The sequence below is a fragment of the Ceratotherium simum genome, chromosome 26 (assembly GCF_057802395.1).
Source record: "Ceratotherium simum simum isolate JZ-2026a chromosome 26, ASM5780239v1, whole genome shotgun sequence".
Taxonomy (NCBI): domain Eukaryota; kingdom Metazoa; phylum Chordata; class Mammalia; order Perissodactyla; family Rhinocerotidae; genus Ceratotherium; species Ceratotherium simum.
The window spans coordinates 22,733,859-22,746,654 of record NC_141925.1 but is presented as its reverse complement, the minus strand read 5'-3'; the positions used below and the strand labels follow the sequence as shown (position 1 = coordinate 22,746,654).

The window sequence follows — 12,796 nt, the reverse complement described above, 5'->3', positions numbered from 1 at the left end:
CCTCTGGCTTTCTCTCCTTAAATATTCACGGCCGTACACGGCCTGTATTGTCACAGCTTATTTATGTCTGAAGTTGAGGCTGGACATTTTTTTTCCATCTGTCTTGTTCATAGTTCATTTTTATAAGAAGAAACCTCCAGCTTAAAATGTCCATCTCTCTAGAGTTTCCATTTCGGAAGTTATTTTTCATATTGTTCAGCATTTTGACACATCAGATCTGCTTTCAGCAGGAAATAAGCTGCCGAGAATGGAAGGCCATTCATTTGTTCATTCCTTCCTTCATTTCTAAAACACGTCTTAAGCACCATATTGTTTGCTCATTTTTTTGGTGGGGGGGGGAGTCTTTATTGATAAATAGGTAAAACGAAATAAATACGCAGAGTGATGGTTTGTTGGGGAATGAAAACTCAAGCAGAATCTCAGTCTCTCTCCATCCCACCTTCCAGCTCTTGGCTTCTGCCTTCTCACTGAGTGAGAAGGGCTGAATGACGAGGGCTTGGCAAGCGCGCCAGGGGGCCCCTGGGGGGCGTCCGTTTTTCTGGCCAGTGGTGCAGACACCGTCTTGGACCCACTGCCCTTAGGAGGAGCAGAGACTTTGGCTTTCAGCCCCTCCCAGCCTCCTGGGCAATGACTTCTTTAGGGACCTCGGTGCCCATCTTCTTTTTGCATGGGGAAGCAGCACCATTCTTACTCTTGGTGACTGTGAGTTTTCAACTCTGACCCCAGCTTTTGTTTTCCTCTGGGCCTTGGCACCTTGGCTGCTCCTTCTGCCTCTGGGATTTCACTTCCTACTGGGCCTGTGGACACTGGGAGGTGCTTGTGTGCCTTGTCTGGCCATGGAAAGGCCTTCCTGGCCTCGCCCAGTCTTGCCTCTGGGTCCTTGGTCGGGTGCCTTTCTTGGGGGCCTTCTCCTTGGCTGCACCTGGTTTGCAGGGAGCTGTCCTCACCTCCCCTGGCTTCCTGGGTCCCCTTTCACCTCACCTGGGTGGGGAGGTCCTTCTTTGCCTCACTTGGTTTCTTGGAGCCCTTCTCCTTGGCCTCGCCGGCTCTCCTGGGAGCTGCCGTGGTGGACGTCTTCCTGGACTGGAGTTTCCTTTTGTGTTTGGAAACTAATTTGAAGCTGCTGGTGCCCCCTTGGCCTTGGAGTTGATGGGCCTCAGGAGGAGACCGCGGTGCACGCTCAGGGCCAGTGCCTGCTTCAGTAGGTGTTTGAGCTGGATGATGCCAACCTTGCGTACTTCTGCAGGATGTAAACCTCGACGGCCACCTCCGAGGTGCCCCAGCACTGCTCTCCTACTCCAGCGTCACGCGTAGCAGAGGAGGGTGGCAGCGTGCCACTCAGCCACACTTCATAGCTGAGGAAACTGAGACACAGAGAGGCAAAAGGACTAGACAAATATCACACGGTGTAGAAGTGGCAGAGCGGGGTTGAAACGCGTCACGCTCTATAGCCTGCTCCTGCTTGGGACAGGCAGGTTGGTTTTCGCCCTACATAGTTAGGCCCTTCTTCCATTTCAGCAGAACCTCAGTTTCGTTTGGATGTCCACCTCTCCCTATCATGATTTGGGGCTAAATTCTAATAAATCTAAGGTAATCAAGGTTATCCTAGTCCCACTGCCATTGATTGGTTTAGGAACGGGCATGTGACATGATTCTGGCCAATGAGATGTGAAGGGAAGAATACAGGGGTTTCTGGGAAGGTTCTCCTCACAGATAGAAAGAGATATAAGGGAAAAGGTGTCACACTCAGAACCATGGCAGGCATCTTATGTTTGGAGGGAGCTAGTCTGCAGAAAGTCACATGTGAGGCCAGAAAATCAGAATGCAGAAAGAACTTGGGTTTTTGTTGCCTCTGGCATGGCCCTATGACCAGACTTCCCTTTAGGTGAGATACCTACTTTTCCTTGATTGGGGTTTTGTGTTGTTTGCGGCTGAAGACATTCTTATGAATCCATCTCTTAACAAGTGAAACCAAAGCAGACTTCCTATTGGGGAGGAAGAGAAGGATCCCAAACCCAGGACTATGGAAAGATGAGGACGGGGTTGGTGAGCTGGGCAAGGATCTCTGGGCTGTGATAAGAGATTGATGTCATTCTAAGAGCAGTGGGGAACCTCTGGAGGGTTTAAACATTCACTCGGTGGCTGCGTGGGGAATTATTTGGGAGTGGGTAGGAGTGGAAGGAGGGAGTTGCAGACATTCAGATGAGAGACGAGGGCAGGGGAGGTAGAGTAGGAGATGAGTAGATGGATTCAGGGTGTATTTTGGAGGCAGGGCCGTCAGCACTTGCTGAGGGATTAAATGCAGGGGTGAGGAATGAGGGGGGATGAAGGCCAGGAGAGAACGGTACCTATGAGCAAGTGCAGTAAACTTGATGGTAGGTTAGCAGGGTCAAATCTGTCTCTTTTTCTTACTGACTGTGAACTTCCGTGAGATTCCAGAGTCTGAACCAGACCCACACTTTCTATTTCCACATCAGTTTTATTCACCACCTAACACAACACTTCGTATGGGCTAGAGACAAAAATAAATGTTTGTTGAATGAATAAATACCTGCATGTATTCCCTCACTCGCAGACTGCTCATTGCAGAGCCTGGCATAGGTTGGTGTGCAGTAGGTTCTCAATCAGGCTTCAGGGAATGAAGGAGTGAGTGGTCTCAGGCCTTTCTCACTATGCCGTGCTGCTTGCCTCACACAGAGCTGAAAGATGGCAGAAATGCACTGAGCTCCTGCTTCTGCCAAAGACCCTGGTGCCGTGACATCAACCTGTCACTCCTAAAGATGGCAAATCTATCGGGTCATAAATTTGACTGCAAACTAATATGCTAGCAATAACATTAATTAAACAGTTAATTCACCATCATTTTGCTTATATAATACATTTTAGAAGGGCATTGGGGTTGATTTTGATGGCTTGAGGATCTTAAAAAACAAATCCAGAGGGGCCGGCCTGGTGGCACAAGCAGTTAAGTGTGCGCACTCCGCTGCGGCGGCCCGGGGTTCGCCGGTTTGGATCCCGGGCGCGCACTGACACACTGCTTGGCAAGCCATGCTGTGGCGGCTTCCCATATAAAGTGGAGGAAGATGGGCACAGATGTTGGCCTGGGGCCAGTCTTCCTCAACAAAAAAAAAAGAGGAGGATTGGCAGATGTTAGCACTGGGCTGATCTCCTCACACACACAAAAAAAATCCAGGGAAGTTTGAGCTCATGCATCACTCTTCCCTAGATACTATTTCCGCAGTAAGCAGAGAGTATTTTTTTGGTCATTTCCTCTCCATACAGTGGCAATAAATTGTGTACTTACATGTTTATTTATTCGTTCACTTATTAATTCAACAAATATATATTTAGTGTTAACCAATTCCAAACACTATTCCAGTTCTTGGGGTACAGCAGAAAACATAGTGGGCAAGGGCCTGCCTCATGGAGCCACATTTTCATCAGGAAGGCAAACACTAAGTAAGTAAACAAATCAACAATGTAATTTAATACAATAATCATGTTTATGGAGAAAATGAAACAGGACGTGAGGCTGGAGAGGGCTGTGGCAGGAGAGCTCTTTTAAGTGAAGTGGTCAAGGAAGATGCCTTCCTTGTACACCAGGCATCTCTGGTGTACACAGATTTCAAGGAGAGTGTTCCAGGAAAAAGAGACTGAATGTGCAAAGGCCCTGCACAGGAGAGTGAGCAGGCATGTTTCTGGAAGAAGAGAAGGCCTGTGTGGCTGGAGCAGTCATGCAAATGAGTCATCTCTGTGCAGCAGGAGGTGGTAAGAGGAGTCAGGATGGAGAAAGGGCTCTGGTCTGGACTTCATTCAGGCTTTTCTTTATTTTTCTATTCAAAATGCAGATGGTGGGTGCCTATTTGGTGCAGCTACTGTACGAGGCAATATCTTGAAGATAAAGACCAATGCCTGGGGAAGCTCACAGTGGGGAAGACAGAGAAGTCAGCAGTTCACCACTTTATAATGTGCCAAGACCCATGATGGTGGACACTGTGTTGTTTACCAGCAGGAGGGTTGTATGGAGGGCTATGCTTCCTGCCCCCTTGGAGTCTGGTTTGGCCACGTGGCTTGCCTTGGACAGTAAAATGTGAGTTGATAGGACAAGTCTGCCTTATAAGTTTGTCCACGCCGGGCCCCTGTCACAGTGACCCTTTTTACCCTCTGCCATGGCAACTGGAAATGTTCTAGGTAGAGGCTGCTCCATCCATCTGGGCCCTGTTTAAGCCTCTGAGGTCTTGGGGTTGCTTGTTACTGCATAGCCTGTCCTGACGGATGTGGCAGAACAGGGATAAGCACAAAAGTAGAACAAGGGACCAGCCTGAGGAAGTCAGGTGAAGCTTCTTAAAGAGGCGACTTCTTTGCAGAGGCTGGAAGGACAAGTGGGAATTATCCAGCGATGGGAAGGGAGTAGGTGTTGCAGAGAGAGGGAGAGAGAACTCTCCCTCAGGTTGTGATCAAAGATGAACCACAGACAAAGCTCGAGACCATGTAGTGAAGAGCACAGACTTCAGAGTCAGACAGCGTGGGTTTGACTTCTGGCTCTGCCATTCTCCATGTCTGTGATCTTGGGCAGAAGCTCCTGACATTCTCTGAGTTATCAGGTTCCTCGTCGCGAGATAAGCAAGATGGCACCCCCCTGCCTGTGCCCAGGGGTTTATAAGCGCTCATTCAAAGTGGTGGCCTCATTGGAGGTAACGGCAGACGTACTGGGTCACTGGGTCCAGGTTTGTCATGACCTCCACCAAAACCCCAAAACCATAACAACGAGAGCTAACACATGTGGGGTATTTCACATGCACCGGCTCTGCGTGCTTGGCATGCATTACAAAACCATAGAACAGTAGTGCTGCTGTTGTCTTCACGGGACTAATGAGGGAACGGGAGCACAGAGTGTAAACGACTCGTTCAAAACCACACAGCTACAAAGTGGCAGAGCTGGAATTCAGATGTGGGGTCTGAGTCCAGTGTGCACACTTGGAACCGCGATCCCATCTTCTGCTGACACACCTGAGGGGTTCACGCCCAGTGGTGGAGATAAGACTCCCAGTCCAGTCCCAGAGGTGTGGCTGAGACTCCTGACCTGGCACAGATTGAAGAGAGGGAGGGCTCCTAGCCAGAGACTCCAGCAGAGGCGATGCTATGACCCAGAAGATGGGCTGAAGCAGGCAGGGGTGGGTCCTGGAAAGAAGCTCGCCCACGAGGACTGGCAGCCGCAGCAGGTTTCTTACAGCCGACGTTCACTGAGACCCTGCTCCGGGCCGGAATGTACCCTGTGCTCTGCTCACAGGGGTGCACACAGCTGTCTGCAGACACTGGAGCGGCCGTCGACTGAGACACTCCGAGTGCCTCTGTGAGCTGGTGCTGTTGCAGATGCTCTGGAGGAGAATCCAGAGAAGAAAGCAGGAGGAGAAGATCCTGGGGTGTCAAGCAGGGCTCCCTCCCTCTAGGCTTTATCACAAGGGTAGTGGGAAGCCAACACAAGAGCTTTAAGCAGAGGAGCATTGAGATCGGATATTCCTTTTGACAGACTCAGTCTAGCTGCCATTAGGATTGCAAGGGAGCAAGACTGGGGGTGGGAGACCATTTAGGAAGCTGACGCAATTGTCCTGCCTGGTCCAAGGACAAGACCAGGGGCTGCAAAATGGAGAGCAGTGGGTGGATCTCTCTCTCTGAACTTGTGACCCTGGACTAGTGCTCTGGTGACATTTCATCCCCGTCCTCCTTCCCCCTAGGCAAAAGGGCTGCCTGACCTATATTTATCTTCTGAAAGTGATGGCAGTTCTGCACATTGTAGCTGAGATTTCTATGCTGCCCACATTCCCCGCATTCTGGGTCACAGGCCACGCAACCCTGGAGAGCTGTTAACTGTTCTTCTTATTTTGTTTTGTTTCCAGAGATTTCTGTTTGGTTAGTGACAGGCCTCTTTATAGATTTAAGTTCACAAGGCCGGCTTTCCAGCTCTCATTTGGTCATAGGTGGGCGGCCTGGGTGACCTGGCCCCAGGTGAGCAGAGTTTTCTGGACTCTGGGCATCTCCTCCAAATGGGCAAATCTTCCCTGTGGAAGCTGAAAAAGCATGGGTTAACTTTCTTTTCCAATTAGCTTTGCATTTTCTATAAAGACATAATCCTTTATTAAGTTAATGAGGCATAATAATTATTAATTGCTAATTATTCATAGTTGCTTAGTCTATTTAAAAGAAATGATACCATTTAGATCAAGATTTAAAGATATGCAAATGTCAAATAGCCTCCTTCCGATATTCAGCTACTTTGTGGTACCCTGGCAAACACATTGACTTTTTTGCCAGGAAGATATTAATTTTGTTCTAAATTGCATGACTTGGAAAGTCAGCATACCACCTGTGTGTCCTCGGCCAACCTCCTTAACTTCTGAGTGTCGGTTTCCCCATCTGTGGAGTGGGGACATGAATACCCACTTGCAGCCCCACTGGGCGTCCCATGAGATGATGTCAGAAAAATGCCTAGCATCGTGCTCAGCATACGTTGAAAAAGTTAAGAAATACAAGTTACCGATTAGAAGTTGCTTCTTCATCTAACCTTGGATGTATCTCCTGCTTCTAAATTAAAGAAATAATTATATACATATATAAATATGTATTTATGTGTCTATATCTATATCTATATCTAAAGCTACAGCTATAGCACTATTTCATCTTCTTGTCTTTTAAACTTCTCATGGAAGTTGACGCAAAGCTCTCAACTCTGGCTCAAGGGTCTTAAGGCTTCAGGACAACTCAAAGTTATAAAAATACTGTCAGGTAACTCTAATGTGTTACTGACACATTCAGGCCTCTCTATTCAATCACCCAGACCCTTCCTCTGTCTTGGAATATGGGAGGGAACGGTTTTCTGTTCCACATTCTTCCTGCTCCATGCTGTTTGGTAAAGCTGAAAAGAGTGGGATTCTTATTCTTCCCTGTTGGTTCAAGAGCTAGAAGTTAGCCGGACTGTGGGGCCCAGAGGGGGTGACCACTGGGCTCCAAGACACCCCCTGAGTCTCCCTCCCTGGGAGCCTCTTCCGGTCACTATCCTAGCACGGTCTCTTGGGCTCCTTCTATGTTCCAGTCATCTGAGGGTGGGGGCTTTGGTATTCATTCACACTCTGAATTGCACTCTCCGGATCCAGTGGCTTACGGAGAGAAACTCCTCTTCTTTTTAAGAAGCCTAGTTAACGGGTTACATATGCCAGAGGGAAGACCCTCTCTTGCCTTAGCCGGAACCACTTATCCTGAGATGGGAAGGACGAGACTGGCTCCATCAGCTCCAGGGCATTGGAGCAAATTCCGCATTGGCAGCTACAGGAGGCTGTGTGGAGTCAAACCCAGTGGTTCCAAATGGAGTGAGAGCTGCAGCTGCAGCAGGTGAAGCCAGGGCAGTGGAGGGGGAAGCGCTGTGGTCCTATGGTAATAACAGCTAAAAGAGCTTGAGAATGTTCCATGTGCCGGATGCTGTTCTAAACAGTGTCATACCTCATCTGACTTGTCTGGAATTGATCATCATGCTCTTCACTTCACTGATGAGGACATTGAGGACCAGAGAACTTAAATGACATTTTCAAAGCCCTGTGGCCAACAAGTGTGAACCCAAAATGTGTGCCCTTAACTGTGACAACACTCTGCTGTATCCCTTTAATGTCTCCCAAGGGGATGTTGGGGGTCACTCAAGACACGGCCAGAGAAGGGGGCGGTGGAAAGGATGTGCGAGGAGGCTGGAGTTCATGGCTGTGTATTGTGGCCAATGTAATTATCACCTCTTGTGACATTCCTCAAAGAGGAGGGAAGGCTCAACTGAATTTAGTATGCGACTCAACCACAATTACTATAACGGCCATAGAATAACGGCCATGTCCTAATCTTGGGAAACGGTGAGTATGTTAGGTTACATGGCAAGAGGAATTAAAGTTGCAGATGAACTAAGGTTGATAATCAGATGACCTTAAGATAAGGAGATAATCCTGAATTATCTGAGTGGATCCAACGTAATCACAAAGGTCCTTAAATGGAGACGAGGGAGGCAGAGAGAGAACCAGAGAGGCTGCATCATGAGACTCACCTATCGTTGCTGATTTTGAAGGTGGAAGAAGAGGATCATGAACCAAGGAATGTGGGCAGACTCTAGAAGCTGGAAACGTCAAGAAAACAGATGATCCCTCCAGCCTCCAGGAGGAATGAAGTCCTGACAGCATCTTTATTCTAACCCAGTTACACGCATTTCAGACTTCTGACCTTCAAAACTATAAGATAAAAAATTTGCGTTGTTTTAAGCCACTACATTCCTGGTAATTTGTGGCAGTAGCAATAGGAATCTAATACAGCAGGACAACTGCACATTTAAAAATCACACAGTGGGGCCGGCCCCGTGGCTTAGCGGTTGAGTGCGCATGCTCCGCTGCTGGCGGCCCAGGTTCGGATCCCGGGCGCGCACCGACGCACGGCTTCTCCGGCCATGCTGAGGCCGCGTCCCACATACAGCAACTGGAGGGATGTACAACTATGACGTGCAGCTATCTGCTGGGGCTTTGGGGAGAGAAAAAAAAAAGGAGGATTGGCAATGGATGTTGGCTCAGAGCCGGTCTTCCTCAGCAAAAAGGAGGAGGATTATCATGGATGTTGGCTCAGGGCTGATCTTCCTCACACAAAATAAATAAATAAATAAATAAATAAAAATCACACAGCAATTGAGTCTAACCAAACCTTTGGGTTGTAGACTTCTTATCCATAAGAAGAATGCAAGATAAAGGAACATATGACGCAGCCCCACAGGAAGCAATTAACCCAAACTGGTTGAACATCCTTCTGTAGGACAACTGGCAGAGTCTTGTACTAAGGCACTAAGTCTTGTACTAAACAAGGGGGCACTTAAAGGTGGGGTCACCATATGATTTTCCCTGGGCAATCTTGGTTGATGCTTTTTGTCTTGATATATCACTAATAGTACCACCTTTCTAAAAGTGGTAACACCTTTAAATGACAAGTTTTGTCATCATTGAATCAGAGGAAGCTTGAGAGACCTAACAGCAAACATAGTGAATGAAACTGGTGTGAATTTTGATTTGGGAAAACTAACTTAAAAATGTATATTTTTTTTAGACAATTGGGAAATTTGAATAGGGACTGGGTATTACATAAGACTATAATTTTGTGAGGTGAGATAATTGCATTGTGGTTATGTATAAAAATGTCCATGATTTATGAGATGTTGCTGAAGTGTTTAGGTGCCAATGGCACGATGTCTGGGATTTACTTTAAAATAAATCAGATAGAGATGAAACAAAACATAAGGTACAGATGAAACAATATGGCAAAATGTTGATAGCTGTGGAAGCTGGGTGATGGATACCTGAGAGTTCGTTATGCTTTCTACTTTTGAGTTTGAGAGTTTTCATGATAAAAAGTTTGAAATCAGTGTTTTGTGGATAGTTTTGGATATTTAGGGCAGACCCAGCCGTCTGGCTCCCCCTTTGCTCCTCTGTTCATGTTGGACTGGCCTCAGGGGGCGGCTCCAGGTAAGACTGGGACACAGGAGGAAAAGGCTCCAGAGGTCTTTAAACAAGCCATGAACACCAGCCCCGGGATGTATGCTTTGGGGAATAAGATTATGAATGTGGGTAAGCAATACTTTAATACCTTGATTCTCACTTGCCGTTGTTTCTTATGGGAAGCGTCATGGGGAGGTGCTTCTCTGGTTTGAAGTAAAATTCAGGCATCCTTACATTCGTACAAATGGAGTAATGTAAGATTAAAAACCAACTATGGTGGCTGGCCCGCTGGTGCAGTGGTTAAGTGCGCGCTCTGCTTTGGCGGCCCAGGGTTTGCAGGTTCGGATCCCAGGCTCGCACCGACGTACCACTTGTCAAGCCATGCTGTGGCGGCGTCCCATACAAAGTAGAGGAAGATGGGCACAAATATTAGCCCAGGGCCAATCTTCCTCAGCAAAAAGAGGAGGATTGGCAATGGATGTTAGCTCAGGGCTAGCCTTCCTCATACACACACACACACACACACACACAAACAAAAAAGCCGACTATGAACTCCCACCTAGGGCTAATCACAGCAAGCACTGTATAGTGGAAAGAACACAAGTTGGGGGTCCAAAAGCTTGGTTCTGTCATGTCATAGCTGTGTGACTTTAGGCAAGTCACTTGACCTCTCTGGATCCCAGCTTTCTTATCTGCAAATTGGGAAAATTAATTCTTATTTCTCAGATCATTGAGATGATTAAATGCCATAACATATAAAAAATGTCAGACACACAGTAGAGGCTTAATAAACATTTATTTTCCATCACTTCCTGAGTCTTCTTGAGTCATGGGTGTTTTGGATATCAGTAATTCACATTCTATTTTGGATACTATCTTACGTTTAAAAATGCATTGTTTTCTGATTATAAAATAATGTGTATTCATTGTAGAAGACCTAAAAGATTATAGAAGCGTGTAAAAATAAAATAAAAATCTTCCATAAAACCACCCATTAAAGATTTCAATCGTATATATTGTGATTCACTTCCATTTTCTCTCTCTCTCTATCTCTCTGTCTCTGTCCCCATCTCTTTGTGTGTGTATGTAAAAATAATTGGAGTCATCTAATATACAGATTTTTCTATCTTATTTTTTTCAATTATTATAAAAGTTTTTCTCCCTGTCGGTTTTTTTCCCTCCATGTTTAACAATAAAAGCATATCAGGCTTTGGAGTAAGATCAGCCTGGGTATGAGAATTCATAGCTTTACCCTGTCTTTGATATTTGTCCCTGGGAAAATCCTGAATCTCCTCTCATAGGGTTAGTGTGGGATTTAAATGATGGAAGGTCCATGGAACTCTTAGAGCAGTTCCTGAAACACAGTAAGTGCTTATAGAATGGCGGGGGCAGCACCAATATTGACGAGACTCCTGTGTCAGTTAGGCTAGGTCATGGTGCAATGACAAGCAGCACAGAAATCTCAGCCACTTAACACAAGTCTCCTCCTTTCTGCATATTGGAGGCACTCTCTTGGGCAGCTGTCTTCACACAGTGATTTAGAGCTCCAGGTTGCTTCCGTCTTGTAGCATTTCCATCGCACACATGTTTTCGTGATTGCCAAGGCAGGGAAGAGAAGCTGGAAGATTTTATACTAGCAATTAAATGCTTTGATCCAGAAGAAATATGCATCCATTCTGCTTACAACCAATTGGCCAGAACTAATGCATGGCCCCACCTTCATGGAGTGTGTGTGTGGAGAAAAGGAATCCTCCCAGGTGCCCAGAAGAGGAGGACACCCAAATATAGGTGAGCACTAGGTGTCTCTGCCACGGAATTCTCTCTCCATTGTGGGATTGTTTGCTCTTGGGAAAATCAGTGCTCTTGGATTCAAGGTCAGCCCCAGCATGTGTGATGATTCCTCAGCCCTGACTTGGCAAAAAGGAGAAAAGGTGGCCGATTCAGATGCATTGATGTCTCCTGGGTCTGCCTGAAGCCAAGGTTCCCACCGTGGTTGGATGCAGTTCTCTGTCCGTGTTTGAGACTTACTGCCCTGTTGCTCAGGGTTGTGAATGGTGCAGTTAAGCAAAAGAGTCGGGCTGACTAGAGTCAGCGTTTCATCTGTGCCCTGTCATCACCCTGATCTACAACCTGTCCCGATGGCCATCAGTCCCAGAAGACAGTGTATCAGGCCCTGATGTGGTGTTTAGTATTGCATGTGTCACAGCGTGGAAACACTAAGTAGATCTGAGCCCTGGTGAGCTGGGGGCAGGGGGAGTGCCGAGGGGCTCCTGGGGAATTACCAGATCTCCTGTAGGATCTGCTTCTTGAAGTTTTGCTTCTTGGTTTTCATTCCTCTTTCCTTCTTCCCAGATCATATCAGTCTTTCTCCTTGCCAGAAGTTGGCAGTGGGTACAAGGAGAGAGGGTTTCAGGGATCAGAAAACATGGGTGTGCATGATGGCTTTGCCTTCTACTAGCTGTGTGTCCTGGGGCAAGTTGCTTCTCATCTCTGGGCCTTCATCTTCTCATTTATGTGATGGGGACAGGATGAGTTCTCTGACTTCTATCATTCTGTGATTCTGTGACTCCATATCTGAGCTGGGCCCAGAGCTTGGATACTAAGGGAGCAACATGCCAGAGACCATCTCTATCAGTTAGGATGCTTTTGGTCCTAACTGGAAAGAGAAACATCAACTCAAACTGGCTTAAACAATACAGAAATGTGTTGCCCCCAAATGTATTGTATAGACTTATGGGTAGGGTGGGTTTTAGGATTGGTGACTAACAGCTCAGCCACATCTTCAAAGACCCATGTTCATTCTGCTAGTCTCTGTGCAGTCCTTGAGGCTGGCTTCCTCTTTTGCTGCTGGCAGATGTTTTGGTTGTCACAGCCAGACATGAAAACATCCAGACCAAGAAGAGAGAGCATCTCTTCCAGTGGGGAGTGTTCTGCGAGAGAGGAAACTTTACTGAAAGCCACCAGGCGGTCTTGCCCCATTGGCGAGAGGTAGGTCACATGCTCATTCCTCAACATTGCGGTCACTGGCAAAGCGGTGGGATTACCTTAGTGCAGACAGGTCCATCCATGGAGTCTGGGGTGAGCTGAGCTGGGGATGGGCTATGTCCAAGGGGTATCTGAAACAAAATCAGGCTTCTGTTTGAAAGGAGGAAGGGAGGCTGGGGTTGGTAAAACTACAGCACCATTTTTCGTTGAATTTATCATTTCCTCTTCAGATGATTAATTCAACATAATAGCAATAGTTAACATATATTGCACATTTGGTATCTATTGCCTCTCTGTCAAGATCTTTA

At 46.9% G+C, this 12,796-nt stretch overlaps 1 pseudogene; it reads right to left on the bottom strand.

Annotated features, from left to right (window-relative positions):
- Nucleotides 1-687: 687 nt before the first annotated feature.
- LOC101396318 (histone H1.8-like) lies at nt 688-12,518 on the bottom strand (annotated as a pseudogene).
- Nucleotides 12,519-12,796: the final 278 nt, after the last annotated feature.